The sequence below is a fragment of the Numida meleagris genome, chromosome 8 (assembly GCF_002078875.1).
Source record: "Numida meleagris isolate 19003 breed g44 Domestic line chromosome 8, NumMel1.0, whole genome shotgun sequence".
Lineage (NCBI taxonomy): Eukaryota > Metazoa > Chordata > Aves > Galliformes > Numididae > Numida > Numida meleagris.
In genome coordinates, this window is record NC_034416.1 from 11003083 (window position 1) to 11008842 (window position 5760).

General features: G+C 50.2%; 1 long non-coding RNA gene across 1 annotated transcript in view; it reads right to left on the bottom strand.

The window, feature by feature from the left end:
• The window catches only part of LOC110403387, a 6177-nt gene continuing 5301 nt past the window's right edge, over positions 4885 to 5760 (bottom strand). The window contains exon 4 of the long non-coding RNA XR_002441637.1: positions 4885 to 5471. This is a non-coding gene — a long non-coding RNA (uncharacterized LOC110403387). The remainder of the gene's footprint in view (positions 5472 to 5760) is intronic.

Here is a 5760-nt window from a genome sequence, read left to right on the forward strand (position 1 = left end):
AGATGTGGGGGCAGCAGTGGGGACCCCACTCAGCTGTGCCCACCATGGGAAGGGGAAGTCAGTGTGAAAGCTTTGGTATTATCATTGCTCTGGAAGTGAAGGGCATGGAAGGCAGGAGTCACAGGTGACTCTCTGAACAGAATTCATCCCTGCAAGTCAGTGCTGGCCCCGAGTACAAATCACATCCAATTTCCAGCTCCTCAATGGCTCTATTGAGCAATAAATCAGCTCTGCATCCAAGCTGGCTGAGACACTTGAGCTTGCACAGTTATCTTACTCAGTGCTGAGAAGCTAAAGCCTTCTTGCCAAGGCCAGCAGGCTGGGGAGAGTCAACCATCCAAATCCCTTCAGAGCTCACCAATAAAAAACAAAACGTTAAAAATACACACAAGACAGAAAGTAAGTCCCTGAACTGCAGATTACCTGCACATCTCCATTCATTCAGCTATTTTTCTGCACACTAGAAGAGGAGATGCAGTGGACCACGTATTCAGCTGGCACGATCAACTCTCCACACCACTGCAAACAGCCAGGGCTCTGCCCAGATCAATGCTGATCCACGTGTAGCAGTAACAGTGCTCAGCTCACAGACCTTTGTTATCCTGGTAGCTATTTAACATCAGGTTTCATGCACATACACTTCATGCCCATCCCTCAGTAACAACTTTTATGCTCCAGCAGCACAGCCCTTCTTTAAACTGACCATATGGGCAGAAGTCAGAGCCACCAAAAGGACTGAGGGACTCAAAGTCTATCCATTTTAATGGGTTCAGGTTTACTCTTCTGAAACCTGTTCCTGGAAGTTTGGATACAGACATGCTGTAGACTCAATAGTGCTAAAGCAGCACAGTCTTCCTGCAGCAGCCATCATCTGTCTGGTATAGTACAGCACACGCAGGTAGATTTTGATTCTTTTCTACAAATGGCCACTAGGACTACCTGGCATAGCTGAGAAATTTAAGAACAGAGACCAGAAGAAAATATACTGGGGGGGAGGGGGGAAAGGCCTAGAAAGGCTTGATCCTCTAGTTTAAGAGAAGGTAGATGAAAATCCAGTGAGCCAGCTCCCACCCCTGCTCCTCCAGGCAGTCTCATCCAGTGGCTCTCATACATAGGCATGGGATGGGGTCAGCCACCACTCCACCTTTACCAGCCCCTCTCTCAGCAGCAGTAGTCGGTGTGACTTTCTCGTTTCTGCCATGAACAGAGCGGTGCAGACACATGGCAGTCAGCTGCTCAGAACAGATGCAAAATTCAGATAAGTAATCTTCTCCAGGACCCACAAGGGTCTCACAGTGAACCAGAGTGCTCTGCACCCCAGGAATGCATCCTAACCCAGCTGCAAACCACAGCACCAAAAGCATCTGCAGCTCCACTGACTTACATCTGCATGTGGCTCTCCATCTTGAAACCCATCCCTTCTATCTTTCCTGCACTTGAAGACACTGAGAGGAATCCTGCACTGGCTTAGCATTGGTAATCCCAGTCTTGAGCTAACGCTGACTTCAGGACACAAATCTACCCCATCCTACTCATGGCAGGCTGGAAAGCTCCTTGGAACAAGAGGATGCAGGATCTCAGCGAGAGGAAAAACAGAATGGAACTGGAGGAAAGACAACTTAAAATGCCCCAGCATACCTTCATCTCAGTGATTGCCAACCACAGTCCTAAAGCCACTATCACAGTAAATTGAGGAAGGCTCCTTCAGTTGCATGTCTGATCTCTAGCAACATCAAAACATGCCCTATGGATGCTGCCAAGCCTTCCAGGCAGTGAATACGGGAAGGTCCCCTCAGCCAGGGCAGGGTTCTGCCCTTACTCATCAGCCAGCCTCTATGGCATGGGCACTGGGAGGCAAGGCTGCTCCAGGGGTGGATCTGCAAGTGACCAGGGCTCATGGGCAGCCACAAACACTGCTCTATCCTGCCTTTCAGATGTATGCAGCAGAGACAGCATCAAATGATGGACCATAAGCACAACACCAAGTGACAGCCTTCCTACAGGAGGATTATGTGATTACTCAGGCAGGCCTCTGCTTGCGCTGGAGAGTAACTGTCCTGGGGCTCCCCAGAAGACTTCTAGGGACAGGAGAGCTAAGTTCTGGAGCATTCCCACCCCAAGTAAAGGACTCTCTTTACCCACAGTACACTCCCAGTCTCTGCATTCCCTCTTGCACAGCCCTCTCCTCCCTCTGCAGCTCCTGGCACCCACCATGACCTGGGGCTGCTCACTTCCACCCTGCAAACGTGATGATGCCTGAACCATAGCCAGCTCTAGGACACCTTGTGCATCCAAGCTCAACGCAAGGAGGAGGGAAATCATACATCTAAAAAAATTAAATGAGAGCGATGATTTTTCCATCCAAAGTCAAACCGATCCCAACTGTCAAGCTCATACTAACCCTTGTGTGGCGATCCAGCAACTTCACAACAAGCCCCAAGCACAACTACTCACTGCAGCCAGCCAAGAACTACTTGGGGAGGTGGGGGGATGTTCTACCTTGCAAGCCATGACAACCTGTGTCCTGGACAGCTCATTTGACCCAAACCTGGATTGTTTTTTCCTACTGTACTCTGCCTTTAAAATAAGATTACCATCCTGTCTTCCTGCCTTGTCTCTAAGGAGGTGCTGGGAGAAGGGTCACAGAGCCCAGGTCAGCATCAGACTTGCACTCCCCTCTTGCAGCATCAGCAAACTCAAGGAAACCTCTCACCTGACAACTCCCTTTGGCTCCAGAGAAACAGAGTCCTACCCTACAGGGTTGCCTTGGTTAATGCAGGAGTAGGGTGTTCCTGCAGGGGTGAAAGGATCACAGCTCTTTCATTTTGCACGAATGCAAAGCTAAGCCCAGTAGCAGTGGTCAAGATCTCCTCACCCTGCCTTCCCCAGCCCCGTGTCATCTTGCTGCTACCCTCTTCCCCAGTGGCAGCTGCACTTCTGCAACGGGCAGGGCCACACTGAGAGCTGCCCTTGCCTTCCTGCTCCCTGTTCTTGTCCAGTGTGCTTCTTCGTGGATACCACACTTGGGAGAACCACTGAGCCTTCTCACAGCTGCTCTTCATGCAAAAACCTTCACATGGGGCAGCGTTAAGGCAGGAGACCATATGCTCCAGCACAGGAGACAATGAGCCACTCACTGCAATGAGCATCGCTTAGATGAACCATTGTCATGACTGATGGCACAAGTACTCCCGGGGAGTGGGAAGGGAGCAGATTTTCACAGCAAATAAGCCCTAATGAGCAGAGAAATAACCTCAGTGTGCTGCAGGAGATTCACAGAGCTCCGACAGGCACGTCCAGCCTTGCAAGGGAGGAAACACTGTTGCAAGCAGAGCCAGGGAGCAATAGTTGGGGCAGAACAGAAAGAGGAGCTGAGAAAGTGCATCTTTCCCTTGGGTTTGAGAGCAGGGGAAGGAGCAGAGCATTGCATGGAGGACTGAAAGTGAAGGAGGATGCTGCAGAGCAGGACGGGGTCTCCATTGTGCAATTAGAACACATCCACACAGCACCCAGACGGCCTCACAGAGGGAAAACCAAGGCACAGAGCAATACAAAGCCAAGCAGCCACTCCCCCAGGCCAGGGCACCCCTATGCTGGGAAAAAGGAAACTTCAGAACTCAATATTGGCCTTTGTGCCTCGCGAGCCAGTTCCCAGCAGAAATCTCTATTGCTTAATACTGGCTCAAGCGCGTGGCAGCCTTCCCAGCGCCTCGGAGGGAGCTTCGCCATGGGAACTGCTGCCGAGCCACCTTCTATTAGAAGTTACTACAGCTCTGCCAGGAAGCCTGCCCCGCGCTTTCTATTTTTAGCTGCAGGCAGACCTATTCATATCAGTCACTGCTGAAACCCAGGTCCTCACGCACACGTTTGGTGCAGTAATTCAGGGGCACGAAGTCAGTTCCTCAGCTTTGAGCACAGCTCGCCAAGATAAATAACAAACCCACGAGCCGAGCGCTCCCAGCCCGGGGCGATGCAGCAGGGCTGAAGGCGCTCCCATCACACGCATTTATCGCACAAGATCACACCACTACCTACGTGTGGCACGAGCACTGGCCTGGATGCGATTTACCAGCTCAGGGCCATAAACCGCAAGGGAAGCAGGAGAAATGGGATGGGAGAGAGGAAAGGTCCTGGGGGAAGCGTAAACAGATTCACAAGGCTCCAAACTGGTGTTTGTTCTCCTGCTTGCTAATTAATCCACCTTAAAATGCTTTCAGAAGCGAAGTGCTTCATTTGTGTTTAAAACAGGACAACTGAAAGCAGTGTCTCCTTTTACAGCTACCCACTGTAAACATACAGAGAGCAAATCCCAGTGGTCCACAGTAACTCAAAGTTACTTGGGTAAACCGATGCAGGGAGAAGATGCACACATTTGGTGGTGGAGCTCCCAGTCAATCCAACTGTGTTCTAATGGCATTTCATCACACTTCCTTCTCTCCCACACACGATAGCACCTGCCAAACCTAGAAGACCCCAAGCCAAGAAGTCTCCAAGTGTAAAGATAAAGCTGTTAATTATAAATATCTGTAATTCACAATTAACCTCCTGGAGCTCTCAGCAGAGGCTCTTGCACTGGAGGAAACATGAGAACCACAATCTGCTTCCCGGGGCTTCAGACCCCATATTTACAGAGCAGAGTCCCCTGGGGCTGTTGTGCAGTTGGTGACAAGATGCTCGTTGGTTACCAGCCTTTCTCCTTCTCTTCCCCAATTGTTTTCTGAGTGACAAAGTAGAACACTAAGTGCTCCCAAGTGCTCCTAACTATAACTCTGTGCTTGGGGAGAATTAATTGACAAATCTTTCCTCTGATTTGATCCAAATTTTGCAGAAAATACTACCTGGAGCTCTGCTAGCTATTTGGGGGCTGATGCAGGCTGTCTTTCTTGCTACATTCGGACAAAGGCAATCCGAATATGTGCTCAGCCCACAGACAGCTCTTCTCCATGCAGTGGGACAGGAGGAGAGGCTCAGCCAGAAAGAGCCAATCCAGCTGACAGGCGTCCATGGGCAACATCTGTGGGTTTAATCCCAGAGGCAGCAGGAGGGTGACCCTTGCTCTCACAGCTGCCTCAGCCCCAGCCCTGGGTCCCTCTGCATCATGCCGATGGCAGCCCCAGCCCTGCTGACCCCAGGTGCTAGCACAGCAGATGGGACAAATGGACAAATGCTCCTTCTCCCATCCATACACTTTCCAGGAGGGGCGCCGACAAATAAATGAACAACAAATGCCCAAAAACAAAACAACAAAGCATGAGCGTATTAAGTCATTTTCTCTCCCCAGTTTATGCTTCAGCTGCTACCTTGAGACTGGCATAGAAACCAACGTGCCGTTCGCTCCACGCAGCTCCTGGGATCTGTGTGGCACACTTTCTGCTTGGGTACATTCATTTCTGGAGGCCATTAGGCAGGGTAATTTCACCAGTTCCTGAGCAAATGCCTGCAGGGGTCTTTGCAAAGCCAGTTCAGCGCAGCTGAAATATGGAAGAAATGTTCGTTTGAATCCTAAAGAGAGATGTAATGACTGCTTTATAGTAAAGCACATTAAAATCAGCCCCATTTTGGCTGATCGAGGCGCACCATCAGCACTCTCCAAGAAGAAGAAATGTTTCTGATCCAGCAAGTGAGCTTAACACCTTTATGGAAGAGTTTTCATCAACTGACAACACCCAGCTCGTGAAGAATTAGTTCACAGCACCACTCAGGCTCAGATTTAAAGAAACAAGTGCATTTAATCTATTTTTTTTTCCTTCCCCCCCCCCC